This window comes from Esox lucius, chromosome 15 (genome assembly GCF_011004845.1).
Source record: "Esox lucius isolate fEsoLuc1 chromosome 15, fEsoLuc1.pri, whole genome shotgun sequence".
NCBI lineage: Eukaryota > Metazoa > Chordata > Actinopteri > Esociformes > Esocidae > Esox > Esox lucius.
Window position 1 is genome coordinate 320,519 of NC_047583.1, and position 15,479 is coordinate 335,997.

The following is a 15,479-nucleotide window of genomic DNA, read 5'->3' on the forward strand; positions in this document are numbered from 1 at the left end:
ATGACCTCCACTTTGAACTAGTACGACCTCCACTTTGAACTAGTATGACCTCTGCTTACAATCATTTTTTACAGCCACTTGACATCCTGCTAACAAGAATTTATGAGCTCCCTGAACACCCTGAGTCTAGACTATTGTATCCTTGTCTTTCTTTCTCTCTTTTCTGTTTCTCTCGCTATTTCTCTCCAGGTTGTTAAAGGATATGAGTTATTCTACCCAAGAAGAGGTTTAAAGAGTTAATCAGACACACACACACGCACACACACAAACACACACATTGTGGTAGTTCAGTTGTAATTAGTGTTTCATGTCATAGATAATGAGCGGGGTTTAGATCATGTCATAGATAACGAGCAGGCTTTAGATCATGTCATAGATAACGAGCAGGCTTTAGATCATGTCATAGATAAAGAGTGGGGTTTAGATCATGTCATAGATAACGAGCAGGCTTTAGATCATGTCATAGATAACGAGCAGGCTTTAGATCATGTCATAGATAAAGAGTGGGGTTTAGATCATGTCATATATTATAACTGGGGTTTAGATCATGTCATAGATAAAGAGTGGGGTTTAGATCATGTCATAGATAATGAGCGGGGTTTAGATCATGTCATAGATAAAGAATGGGGTTTAGATCATGTCATAGATAACGAGCAGGCTTTAGATCATGTCATAGATAACGAGCAGGCTTTAGATCATGTCATAGATAAAGAGTGGGGTTTAGATCATGTCATAGATAATGAGCGGGGTTTAGATGATGTCATAGATAAAGAATGGGGTTTAGATCATGTCATAGATAAAGAGTGGGGTTTAGATCATGTCATAGATAATGAGGGGGGTTTAGATCATGTCATAGATAACGAATGGGGTTCAGATCATGTCATAGATAAAGAATGGGGTTTAGATCATGTCATAGATAAAGAGCGCGGTTGAGATCATGTCATAGATAACGAGCAGGATTTAGATCATGTCATAGATAAAGAGTGGGGTTTAGATCATGTCATAGATAAAGAGCAGGGTTTAGATCATGTCATAGATTATAAACAGGGTTTAGATCATGTCATAGATTATAAACGGGGTTTAGATCATGTCATAAATAAAGAATGGGGTTTAGATCATGTCATAGATTATAAACGGGGTTTAGATCATGTCATAGATAAAGAATGGGGTTTAGATCCTGTCATATATTATAAGTGGGGTTTAGATCATGTCATAGATAAAGAATGGGGTTGAGATCATGTCATAGATAAAGAGCGGGGTTTAGATCATGTCATAGATTTTAAGCAGGGTTTAGATCATGTCATAGATTTTAAGCCGGGTTTAGATCATGTCATAGATAACGAGCGGGGTTTAGATCATGTCATAGATTATAAGTGGGGTTTAGATCATGTCATAGATTATAAACGGGGTTTAGATCATGTCATAGATTTTAAGCGGGGTTTAGATCATGTCATAGATAAAGAATGGGGTTTAGATCATGTCATATATTATAACTGGGGTTTAGATCATGTCATTGATAAAGAGCGGGGTTTAGATCATGTCATAGATTTTAAGCGGGGTTTAGATCATGTCATAGATTATAAGCGGGGTTTAGATCATGACATAGATAAAGAGCGGGGTTTAGATGATGTCATAGATAAAGAGCGGGGTTTAGATGATGTCATAGATAAAAAGCAGGATTTAGATGATGTCATAGATAAAAAGCGGGGTTTAGATGATGTCATAGATTAAGTCTGTAATTAGCCTAGCATGTGTAATCACCCTCTCTTTATGTGTCTCTCTCTCCTCTCCCTCCCTTCTCTGGAATCCTATTCCCTCTCCAATCCTCTGCTATTTTCTTGGCTCTATCTCTCTCCTCCTTTTCTCCCCCTCTTTCCTCTCTCCTCTATTTTCTTCCCTCTTTTCCTCTCCTGCCTCTTCCTCTTCTTCCTCTATCTGGATGAATTTCTTCCCTTTTTCCTCTCTTCCTACCTTCCCTCTTGTTGTCCTCCATCTTCCTGTCAGTCTGTCCTGTCTCGTCTCTCAAAATGTTCCATCAGTATTCTATGACAGAGCCTTGATTAGAGCTCCATGTTGACAGACAGTGTACAGTCATGGTGAGTCTGAGAGTGTCTGTGTGTTTCTGTGTCAGTGTGTGTGTGTGTGTCTATGTTTGTACATCTTCGCATCTATGTCTGTGTGTGTCCAAATCTCTGTCTGTGTGTTTCTGTGTCAGTGTGTGTGTCTGTATGTGTGTCTATGTCTGTATGTGTGTGTCTTTGTGTTTGTGCGTGTGTGTTTATGTCTGTGTGTGTCCAAATCTCTGTCAGTGTGTTTCTGTGTCAGTGTGTGTGTCTGTATGTGTGTCTATGTCTGTGTGTGTCTTAGTCTGTGTGTTTATGTCTGTGTGTTTATGTCTATGTTTTTATGTCTGTGTGTGTCTAAGTCTGTGTTTATGTCTGTGTTCATGTCTGTGTGTGTCTAAGTCTGTGTTTATGTCTGTGTGTTTATGTCTGTGTGTTTATGTCTGTGTGTTTATGTCTGTGTTTTTTGTCTGTGTGTGTCTGTATGTGTGTCTATGTCTGTGTGTTTATGTCTGTGTGTTTATATCTGTGTTTTTATGTCTGTGTGTGTCTAAGTCTGTGTTTATGTCTGTGTGTTCATGTCTGTGTGTGTCTAAGTCAGAGTTTATGTCTGTGTGTTTATGTCTGTGTGTTTATGTCTGTGTGTTTATGTCTGTGTGTGTCTTAGTCTGTGTGTTTATGTCTGTGTGTTTATGTCTGTGTGTGTCTAAGTCTGTGTTCATGTCTGTGTGTGTCTAAGTCTGTGTTCATGTCTGTGTGTTTATGTCTGTGTGTGTCTAAGTCTGTGTTTATGTCTGTGTGTGTCTAAGTCTGTGTTTATGTCTGTGTGTTCGTGTCTGTGTGTTTATGTCTGTGTGTGTCTAAGTCTGTGTTTATGTCTGTGTGTTTATGTCTGTGTGTTTATGTCTGTGTGTTCATGTCTGTGTGTTCATGTCTGTGTGTTTATGTCTGTGTGTGTCTAAGTCTGTGTTTATGTCTGTGTGTTTATGTCTGTGTGTTTATGTCTGTGTGTTCATGTCTGTGTGTTTATGTCTGTGTGTTCATGTCTGTGTGTTTATGTCTGTGTGTTTATGTCTGTGTGTGTCTAAGTCTGTGTTTATGTCTGTGTGTGTCTAAGTGTGTGTTTATGTCTGTGTGTTCATGTCTGTGTGTTTATGTCTGTGTGTGTCTAAGTCTGTGTTTGTGTCTGTGTGTGTCTAAGTCTGTGTTTATGTCTGTGTGTTTATGTCTGTGTGTGTCTAAGTCTGTGTTTATGTCTGTGTGTTTATGTCTGTGTGTTTATGTCTGTGTGTGTCTAAGTCTGTGTTTATGTCTGTGTGTGTCTAAGTCTGTGTTCATGTCTGTGTGTTTATGTCTGTGTGTGTCTAAGTCTGTGTTTATGTCTGTGTGTTTATGTCTGTGTGTGTCTAAGTCTGTGTTTATGTCTGTGTGTGTCTAAGTCTGTGTTCATGTCTGTGTGTTTATGTCTGTGTGTGTCTAAGTCTGTGTTCATGTCTGTGTGTTTATGTCTGTGTGTGTCTAAGTCTGTGTTCATGTCTGTGTGTTTATGTCTGTGTGTGTCTAAGTCTGTGTTCATGTCTGTGTGTTTATGTCTGTGTGTGTCTAAGTCTGTGTTCATGTCTGTGTGTTTATGTCTGTGTGTTTATGTCTGTGTTTGTCTAAGTCTGTGTTTATGTCTGTATGTTTATGTCTGTGTGTGTCTAAGTCTGTGTTTATGTCTGTGTGTGTCTAAGTCTGTGTTCATGTCTGTGTGTTTATGTCTGTGTGTGTCTAAGTCTGTGTTCATGTCTGTGTGTTTATGTCTGTGTGTTTATGTCTGTGTGTGTCTAAGTCTGTGTTTATGTCTGTGTGTTTATGTCTGTGTGTTTATGTCTGTGTGTGCCTAAGTCTGTGTTTATGTCTGTGTGTGTCTAAGTCTGTGTTCATGTCTGTGTGTGTCTAAGTCTGTGTCTAAGTCTGTGTGTTTATGTCTGTGTGTGTCTAAGTCTGTGTTTATGTCTGTGTGTGTCTAAGTCTGTGTTTATGTCTGTGTGTTCGTGTCTGTGTGTTTATGTCTGTGTGTGTCTAAGTCTGTGTTTATGTCTGTGTGTTTATGTCTGTGTGTTTATGTCTGTGTGTTTATGTCTGTGTGTGTCTAAGTCTGTGTTCATGTCTGTGTGTTTATGTCTGTGTGTTTATGTCTGTGTGTTTATGTCTGTGTGTTTATGTCTGTGTGTGTGTCTGTCATAGCTGAGGCCCATCTTCACACTAAAGACAGAGTGGGAGAGAAGAAATATAGAGGAGAAATATGGAGGAGGGAGTGAAGAGAGAGAGATCAAGAGAAGAGTGAGACGGAGAAGAGAGATGGAGGAAAAATATAGGAGAATGAGAAGGAGAGAAGAGAGAAAGGAGAGATATGAAGGAGCGACGAGGAGAAGTGAGAGCATGTTAATGATGAGTGTATTAAACAGAGATGATGAATTAAAGAGATAATTCATTGTGAAGCTTCTATCTCAGCCCATCTCTCTTCTGATGCCCGGTGCTATCTATGCGACTTATTTAACACCCATGACAACACCTCAAAAGTCTGTGTGTGTGTGTGTGTGTGTTATTAGTATAATACTGAATATACATTAAATGTCCGGGGGTGGGTTTTTCAGGTGGGTGCACCAACAGATGTAGCCAATTGAATAGTCTACATACACAATCTTCTGCCTACAGCCACACAGCCTGCAGAACATCATGAAGGCATTAATACACACCAACATCACCAGAAAGGATTCTTCATGTTTTACATTTAGTGTGTGCTCTTCTGTCCTGATAAAATGTGTTGTGGGCACATTGTTAATATGTGCTCTTCTGTCCTGATAAAATGTGTTGTGGGCACATTGTTAATATGTGCTCTTCTGTCCTGATAAAATGTGTTGTGGGCACATTGTTAATATGTGCTCTTCTGTCCTGATAAAATGTGTTGTGGGCACATTGTTAATATGTGCTCTTCTGTCCTGATAAAATGTGTTGTGGGCACATTGTTAATATGTGCTCTTCTGTCCTGATAAAATGTGTTGTGGGCACATTGTTAATATGTGCTCTTCTGTCCTGATAAAATGTGTTGTGGGCACATTGTTAATATGTGCTCTTCTGTCCTGATAAAATGTGTTGTGGGAAACGGTCTTTATCTATGACATGTTCTATGACATGGGAAACGGACTTCTGATTACCTTAATATTGAGGAAAGAATAACGCTTCTGCATATTTTTTAATATATCATATATTTCTCCAAATTCCAAACAATTAATTTCTCTAATGGTAATAAAATGTCACATAAAATAGTGTAACATAACATATTCAGTAGGTGCTCTTCTTCACCCACAGGGATATTTCACAGCAAAGTAGAGAAAACAACACTATTACTGTTAATTAAGAGAGCTAATTACACGGCTGGATTAAAGGAGTATTTAGACAAGTTAGTCTAAAATTTGGGGAGCCTGAATCTGCGTTCTGAGGAAAACCTTCTTTAGCAGCACAAGAAAACAATTCTGGATTTAAGTTTTTACTGGTCGTGGGAGATGAGGGTGTGGAATGAGCAGTCCAACTATATAGGAAGATATACATTTTATCTATTCAAAAAAATCAGTAGGTGTCAATATTTTCTCAGACTCAAGAATGTAAATGGGACTTGTAGTTTGAGATTGTGTGTTGAAGAGCATCCATTTTGTTTTGCTGGTATTGAGGACTTTCTTATTAAAGTTGTGTTAGGATAAGTACAAACCCGATTCCAAAAAAGTTGGGACACTGTACAAATTGTGAGTAAAAAAGGAATGGAATAATTTACAAAACTCATAAACTTATATTTAATTCACAATAGAATATAGATAACATATCGAATGTTGAAAGTGAGACATTTTGTAATGTCATGCCAAATATTGGCTCATTTTGGATTTCATGAGAGCAAAAACATTGGGACAGGTAGCAGTAAGAGGCCGGAAAAGTTAAATGTACAGATAAGGAACAGCTGGAGGACCAATTTGTAACTTATTATGTCAATTGGCAACATGATTGGGTATAAAAAGAGCCTCTCAGAGTGGCAGTGTCTCTCAGAAGTCAAGATAGGCAGAGGATCACCAATTCCCCCAATGCTGCGGCAAAAAATAGTGGAACAATATCAGAAAGGAGTTTCACAGAGAAAAATTGCAAAGAGTTTGAAATTATCATCATCTACAGTGCATAATATCATCCAAAGATTCAGAGAATCTGGAACAATCTCTGTGCGTAAGTGTCAAGGCCGGAAAACCATACTGGATGCCCGTGATCTTCGGGCCCTCAGGCGGCACTGCATCACATACAGGAATGATACTGTAATGGAAATCACAACATGGGCTCAGGAATACTTCCAGAAAACATTGTCGGTGAACACAATCCACCGTGCCATTCACCGTTGCCGGCTAAAACTCTATAGGTCAAAAAAGAAGCCCTATCTAAACAGGATCCAGAAGTGCAGGCGTTTTCTCTGGGCCAAGCATAATTTAAAATGGACTGTGGCAAAGTGGAAAAGTGTTCTGTGGTCAGACGAATCAAAATTTGAAGTTCATTTTGGAAAACTGGGACGCCATGTCATCTGGACTAAAGAGGACAAGGACAACCCAAGTTGTTATCAGCGCTCAGTTCAGAAGCCTGCATCTCTGATGGTATGGGGTTGCATGAGTGCGTGTGGCATGGGCAGCCTACACATCTGAAAAGGCACCATCAATGCTGACAGTTATATCCAAGTTCTAGAACAACATATGCTCCCATCCAGACGTCGTCTCTTTCAGGGAAGACCTTGTATTTTCCAACATGTCAATGCCAGACCACATACTGCATCAATTACAATGTCATGGCTGCATAGAAGAAGGATCCGGGTACTGAAATGGCCAGCCTGCAGTCCAGATCTTTCACCCATGGAAAACATTTGGCGCATCATAAAGAGGAAGGTGCGACAAAGAAGACCTAAGACAGTTAAGCAACTAGAAGCCTGTATTAGACAAGAATGGGACAACATTCCTATTCATAAACTTGAGCAACTTGTCTCCTCAGTCCCTAGATGTTTGCAGTCTGTTATAAAAAGAAGAGAGGATGCCACACAGTGGTAAACATGGCCCTGTCCCAACTTTTTTGAGATGTGTTGATGCCATGAAATTTAAAATCAACTTATTGTTCCCTTAAAGTGATACATTTTCTCAGTTTGAACATTTGATATGTCATCTATGTTGTATTCTGAATATAATGTTGAAATTTGAAACTTCCATATCATTGCATTCTGTTTTCATTCACAATTGTACAGTGTCCCAACCTTTTTGGAATCGGGTTTGTATAAAGTTGTGTTAGGATAAGGATAAAGTTGTGTTAGGATTAGGATAAAGTTGTGTTAGGATAAGGATAAAGTTGTGTTAGTATAAGGATAAAGTTGTGTTAGGATAAGGATAAAGTTGTGTTAGGATAAGGAGAAAGTTGCGTTAGTATAAGGATAAAGTTGTGTTAGGATTAGGATAAAGTTGTGTTAGGATAAGGAGAAAGTTGTGTTAGGATAAGGAGAAAGTTGCGTTAGTATAAGGAGAAAGTTGTGTTAGGATAAGGATAAAGTTCTGTTAGTATAAGGATAAAGTTGTGTTAGTATAAGGATAAAGTTGTGTTAGGATAAAGAGAAAGTTGTGTTAGGATAAGGAGAAAGTTGCATTAGTATAAGGATAAAGTTGTGTTAGGATAAGGATAAAGTTCTGTTGGTATAAGGATAAAGTTGGGTTAGGATTAGGATAAAGTTGGGTTAGGATTAGGATAAAGTTGTGTTAGGATTAGGATAAAGTAGCCAAGTGGGTTACAGCCAATTTAATGCAGCAACACTGAGTCTGTACTGAACTGAGTCTGTACTGGACTGAGTCTGTACTGGACTGAGTCTGTACTGGACTGAGTCTGTACTGGAATGAGTCTGTACTGAACTGAGTCTGTACTGAACTGAGTCTGTACTGAACTGAACCGTAGCACTGTATTGTCCTTGGATCGGGAATGAACAAGCTGTCATCAGATTTAGATATTAACAACTAAAATGTATATGGGTTTGTGTATGTGTCTGTGATTCATATAAAGAGGCAGGAGACAGAAGGAAACCATTAATGTGATATGATGAAATGGGACAAGCTCACGCTGTTTGTTTTTATGTGTGTGCGTGTTTGTATATGTGTGTGCGTGTTTATATATGTGTGAGGCCTTTCGAAATGAATCAATACTCCACACACACAAACATGCACGCACAAACACACACACTCAGATTGTAATCTGTCCAGTGAGCCAAACTCAACCTCTCTGTCTTCCAGAGATCTGCCCTAAAACCATGCTGGACTGACATTGCTATGCAGTCCTCTCTCTGTCCTACCTCTCTCTGTCCTACCTCTCTGTCCTACCTCTCTCTGTCCTACCTCTCTGTCCTACCTCTCTCTGTCCAACCTCTCTGTCCTGCCCTCTCTCTGTCCTACCTCTCTCTGTCCTACCTCTCTGTCCTACCTCTCTCTGTCCAACCTCTCTGTCCTGCCCTCTCTCTGTCCTACCTCTCTCTGTCCTACCTCCCTGTCCTGCCCTCTCTCTGTCCTACCTCTCTCTGTCCTACCTCTCTCTGTCCTACCCTCTTTTTTACTTGCCCTCCCACTTTTCTCTTCCCCTTTTCTTTATCACTCTTTTTCTCCCTGCCTCTTTCTCCATGTACACCCCCTCTCCCTCTCTCCCTCTCACCCTGTCTCCCTCTCACCCTGTCTCCCTCTCTCCCTCTCTCCCTCTCTCCTCTCCTTCACGGTCCTTTTCTCTGGCTCTCTCCTCAAAACCCTTCACCCTCAGTCTAATCTCCCTTCTCAGCCCTTCCCCCTTTAGAGCTCAGAGGACAAAAACGAAAAAGGACGGAGATGGCAGAGGGATAGGAGGAGGGGGGGAGGATGGAAAAGTGGAGGAGGGAGGAGAGGGGAGGAGGGAGAAGAGGGAGGAGAGGGGTGTACAGAGGAGGGAGTGGTGTATAACAGGATATGGAGCTAGTTTTACCCAGAATGCAGAGGGTTTATTGGCGTGTAATAAGTTCCATGTGGTTGCACACGAAAGGTAAGACTGAGCAACCCCCCTCTCTTTCTCTCCCTCCCCCCTCACTCTCTCTGTTAATTCTCTCTTTATTTATTCTTTACTCTACCTCTTTCTATTTCACATGAATACAGATATCTTTGAAACACACCCACAGGTGCAGCTCAGCAGGTCTAAGATCAGTTTATTGGTGCAGAAAAGAAGCATCCCGTCTCTACCGCCTGTGTTGGACACATACAATCTGTCACTTACACCAGGGTTCAGTGGTGTGTATTCCTAGATGCCAAAATGTGATCAGAAAATTCTTTAAACGAACAGGTAATCTTTCATCATTCATAATTTCATTGTTAATTCGCTCAAAGGAGAAATCATGAGAGAAATCAATAGTGCCCCCTCTGTCTCAATATGTGTACGCCATGAATCTGATGCAGCCCAGCCAGAAAGTGTACACCATTTTGTCATATGTAAAGCTTGATTGATTGAAGCCAGCGTTTAAAAAAAATTAATGGGCGGTCCTGATGCAGTAGAACCACCCCTCTGTTCATCTGATCTTAATAATGGGCGGTCCTGATGCAGTAGAACCACCCCTCTGTTCATCTGATCTTAATAATGGGCGGTCCTGATGCAGTAGAACCACCCCTCTGTTCATCTGATCTTAATAATGGGCGGTCCTGATGCTGTAGAACCACCTCTCTGTTCATCTGATCTTAATAATGGGCGGTCCTGATGCAGTAGAACCACCCCTCTGTTCATCCGATCTTAATAGTGGGCAGTCCTGATGCAGTAGAACCACCCCTAACAGAACCCTTATGATCTGGCATCACAACAATCAGGCTTGGGCAGTATTTATACATGTATTTCAAATACATGTTCAAATACAAAATAGGATTTTATCATTTGTATTTGATGGGGTTGATGAAAATGGCCTCATTTTTGTATCAAAATACTTTTTTGTATTATTTTTTGTATTAATACAGTGTTTTGTATTTTAAAACCACTGTAAAATAGTCTACATGATGACATCATAAAAAATTTACCTCTGATTGGTGCCTACTCAGTAATTTGCCCAGGCTTGTTGAGATAAGAACAGAAAATGTATCCTCACCCGAAGAAGAATGTCAAGGTGATGTCAGCTTCCCATAAATTCTTTGCATAAATTGCAAGATGTATGAATAAAGGTGACCTTATTTGTGTTTTTATGAATGACTTGATTGTCATGGAGTCAATGTTGCTGATGCAGGCCCTTCGTTACCAAACACCAAGTATCTTAATTAGGATACAATTATGAGTCATTAGCATACTGTAAGTTAAGCATTAAACTGTTGGTTACTTTAAACGAAACTTCGTCTGGGTGATCACATGGATATGTGAATATTTGATCAGTTAACTGGCTGCATATGTCAGATTTATTGCATGACTATAAGTTGTTGCTATCGAACATTGTCTACTTAATCAACTGAGTCAGTGTACTGGTGAAGGGATGAATCAAATAGACTGATAGATGGAATCAACTGAGTCAGTGTACTGGTGAAGTGATGAATCAAATAGACTGATAGAGGGAATCAACTGAGTCAGTGTACTGGTGAAGGAACAGATCAAATAGACTGATAGATGGAATCAACTGACTCAGTGTACTGGTGAAGGAACAGATCAAATAGACTTATTTATATATTTAGTATTATTAAAATATAAAAATATAGTAGTTTATTTTGACACTTAAAATTAAGGTATTTGGTATCTTATTTTTAAATATATTTTGATGTATCTTTGCCAACAATTATGTAATTTCAAAAGTAAACTGCCATTAACATGTGCCTTGTTCTGCTATCTAAGCTCAACGGGGATAAGGTTTTTGACTTGTGGTTTCACTTAGTTCTCCTTTCCGGCCTGAGAGTGCAGAAGCTCACTTTGTGACTTTGACTAGCTTAATAATGTTTTGGCTAGCTTTAAATAACATTTTGGCTAAATTAATAATGTTTTGGCCAGGTTAATAACGTTTTGGCTAGCTCGACAATGTTTTGGCTAGCTCGATCACATTCCGGCTTGCTTGATCATGTTTCGGCTAGTTAAATAACGTCATCATCGTCTATGACCAGAGAGTATAAAAGTGTTGAAAAGAGGATGGCATTCCTACAAGTAAAATTAGATGAGAGAAAGTTTTCCCACAGCAAACACAAGCACAAACACACAAATCCCTGGATAACCACATAAACTTACAATATCAGCATGTTTATTGATCAGCATAAGATTGGAGGGAGAAATGTAGAGTTAAATGGAAGGAAAATGGAGAGTGAAATGGAGGGTGAGATGAAGGAAAGATGGAGGGGAAGATGGAAGGAAAGATGGAGGGTCAGATGGAAGAAGAGGAGAAAATAAGGGGTTGAGGTTTCTAAAGGTTTCATTTACTTGTATGTGTGGCACATGTATGTGTGTGGATGTGTGTGTGTGTGTGTGTGTGTGTGTGTATGTGTGTGTGTGTGTGTTTGTGTGTATGTGTGTCAGTGTGTAACCATCCATGGTGTCCATATCCAGTCAATAAGATGGATGCTCCCTCACCAGAGCTGCTGCCACTTCACCTAACTGTCAGCATCACATAGAGCTCAGACACACCACTGCAATAACACAGGGAAAAGGTTCCTCTGAGGAATGAAAGGATGCAGGAAAGACACAGGGGGAAAAGGGAGACAGAGACAGAGAAGTGAGGGACGGGGGAGCGAGAGGTGTCTGGCAGTGTGAGCTTGTGATGAGCAGATTCAGAGGGGATGTTTACATCACATTACATTTTCACATGGAAGACTTGAGACGGTACATTATTTTGTTGTGTACACGTATCGATAAATATCGGTAGTTCACGCCACATTCCGAGGTAGGGCGCACCACATTTTCAGTAGAACCCTTCTTTAGATTTGCAAGTGTGAAGATAATTGTGTCTGAACTATTCAAGGTTTTGTGCACATTGTACAATTTTCCCTCAACAGACAACCCAGTCTTACGTTGTACGTCGTAGACATGATGAAGTCAATTTAAACGCCATGGAAATTAATATGCAATTTAAGATAAGTCCGTAAAATAAGTCTCTAGTGTTTTATTCTCTCTTTAGTAATGCAAACAAGGCTTGAAGCTTAAATAAATCTCTGGTGTTAAACTGAGAGACTGAGAGACTGATATACAGAGAACGAGGGATAGGCAGACAGAGATGGAGATGGACAGTGTCTGAGTAATAGATAAACTATTTACAGACTATTTACCTTTTGTTTTTATTAACCTATTCAACTATAGAATAATCTGATCTGCACTGGTGTTGAAATCAACTGGATATCCCCACACAACCCCTGGGAGAGACCTGTAAAGACACGCCGTTCACAGCCTGTTCATTCGGAACTCGTCTTTTTCTACGTATTCTAGTTTTTAGTATGATGACCCTAACCCTTCAATAAAAACACATTCTTGGATTTTTCTAATTCATTAACCATTTAAAACAAACAAATTCTGTAATTCATAATTTTTTTGACTATTCTATATAGTTTGCTGATGACCCAGTAGATCAACTGATGCTCTGGCTGGAAGGTGATGCTGTGGAAGAGAATGTCCATGCTAAAAGGGACAATTCGTATGCAAATGAAGAGAAACGGCGTTCGGCTCTGGCGGATTCGGGGGATCTGAAAGGCCTAGGTTTAAGGTGTGGAATGGAGTCAGGTATTAAGGTGTGTAATGGAGTCAGGTATTAAGGTGTGTAATGGAGTCAGGTATTAAGGTGTGTAATGGAGTTCTTTGTAATACAAAGAAAAACCCACAGGTAACCTGACGAGAAATACAGGCTGCTCCAAAAAAAGACGGTGTGGTTGTTTCAAGGAGCACAATACGACGATACTTGAACAGAAATGAGCAGCATGATTGAGTTGCCAGAAAGACGCCTTTACTGCACCAATGCCACAAAAAAGCCTGGTTACAATATGGCTAAAAACACCTTGACACGCCTCACAGCTTCTGGCACACTGTAATTTGGAGTTACAAGACCAAAATAGAGCTTTATGATCACAACCATAAACGCTATATTTGGAGAGGGGTCAACAAGGCCTATAGTGAACAGAATATCATCCCCACTGTGAAGCATGGTGGTGGCTCACTGATGTTTTGGGGGGTGTGAGGTCTAAAGGCACGGTGAATCTTGTGAAAATGATGTAATCAGAAAATACTGTCAGACGATTTGTATTCATCTGCTTGAAAGCTGCTCATGGGACGCTCTTGGACTTTCCAGCATGAAAATGACCCTAAACACACTGCCAAGTTGACCCTCCAGTAGTTACAGCAGAAAAAGGTGAGGGTTCTGGAGTGACCATCACAGTCTCCTGACCTTAATATCATCAAGCCACTCTGGGGAGATCTCAAACATTTGGTTCATGCTAGAAGACCAAAGACTTTGCATGACCTGGAGGCATTTTGCCAAGACGAATGGGCAGCTATACCACCTGCAAGGATTCGGGGCCTCATAAACAACTATTACAAAAGCCTGCATGCTGTCATTGATGCTATAGGGGAAAATACACAGTATTAAGAACTAAGGGTATGCAGACTTTTGAACATTGGTCAGTTAATTTTTATCTTTGTTGCCATGTTTTGTTTTATGATTGTGCCATTCTGTTATGACCTACAGTTGAATGTGAATCCCATAAGAAATAAAGACACGTGTTTTGCTGCTCACTCATGTTTTCTTTACAAATGATACATATATTACCAATTCTCCAACGGAATGCAAAGTTTTGAGCACAACTGTAAACTCAGAGCACATTCATCCTGTCACGGGTTGGGTACGAAAGCAAGGCTACTTTTGAAAGAAAGTTCATAGAGGTGGTGTTGTAACAGTTCTGTTTATACTGGCATGGAGAGACTGAGGGAGAGGGGAGTGATGGAGAGATGAGGGGATGGAGGGGGGAGACGAGGAGAAAAGGAGAGGAGAAAAGAGAGAAAGGGAGGTGAATTGGTTGAGGAATGTAGACAAAGGAAGATTAAGGGAGAAAAAATGAGGAATTGTACATTAAATTATCTCAGCATATAACGATCAGTAGACATTTATCCAGGAAATTACAACTTCTATGTACAATTTTATAACAAGCCAATAGAAAACTGTGGGCATTTTTACATTGAAATAACAGTTACTTTATATAGAAAGTTCCTTTGTTTTGATAATTTTGTTTTAGGTCTTTAATAAAATGTAAACTGTGATTTAACTATTTACTGTAATAATACCCGGAGTGCTGAAATGCTCAGATTCTTGACAGGAATGGGTTGGTGAACAAGTATCAATAGTAACTAGCGTAGGTACCAACAGGACAAGGCTGATGTCAAAAAACAAAACACACATAAGGTCTAAAGGGTAACGAGTTAGATTGAAAACAGACAGAAAGTTTCAGTAAGTGTTCTGAAACAAACAATACCTCACAACTGAATGATGAGTTCTTAAATACAAAACCAGACCACACCTAAATTAAAAACAGGTGCACCAAAACCAACAAAAACTAAATGAAGACAGATGCAATCAGTATTCAGGGGGCGTGGTTAAGGCGGAGGCTGGTAAGTGATGTTTAGAATAAATACACCACCTTCAGAGTCATGAACATTTAGAGTAGAACTACTATCATAAATACAATGCCCTTTTGAAAGGCGCATTACCACGCCCACCTACTATCAGGCTCTGCATTATCATGCCCACCTCCTGTCAGGCTCCGCATTACCACACCCACCTCCTGTCAGGCTCCGCATTACCACACCCACCTCCTGTCAGGCTCCGCATTACCACACCCACCTACTATCAGGCTCTGCATTACCACGCCCACCTACTATCAGGCTCTGCATTATCATGCCCACCTCCTGTCAGGCCGATTTTGCAGGTTTTCCTACTTACAAATCATGTAGAGGTCTGTAAGTTTTATCATAGGTACACTTCAACTGTGAGAGACAGAATCTCAAAAATCCAGAAAATCACATTGGATGATTTTTTTATAATTAATTAGCATTTTTATGCATGACAAAAAAATAACACAACACACAGCCATTAATGTCTAAACCGCTGGCAACAAAAGTGAGTACACCCCTAAGTGAAAATGTCTGAATGTGGCATCCACTGCTCTCCCTACCAAACACACACACACACACACTCTCACATGCTGTCCCTACCCAACACACACACACTCTCCCTAACAAACACACACACACTCTCACACGCTGTCCGTACCAAACACACACACTCTCTCACACGCTGTCCCTATCCAACACACACATACATTCCCTACCAAACACACACACTCTCACACGCTGTCCCTATCCAACACACAGACACACTCC

General features: G+C 40.1%; 1 protein-coding gene across 5 annotated transcripts in view; it reads right to left on the bottom strand.

Annotated features, from left to right (window-relative positions):
* The window catches only part of kif26ba (kinesin family member 26Ba), a 163,823-nt gene that overhangs the window by 112,970 nt on the left and 35,374 nt on the right, over positions 1 to 15,479 (bottom strand). Inside the window, exon 1 of one of the 5 annotated variants that reach the window (XM_029125601.2) lies at positions 1,972 to 2,137. The exons of the other annotated variants lie outside the window; for them this stretch is intronic. The gene's annotated coding sequence lies outside the window, so the exon portion shown is untranslated. Of the gene's footprint in view, positions 1 to 1,971; positions 2,138 to 15,479 lie in introns of those variants that run through there. 5 annotated transcript variants of the gene reach the window in all.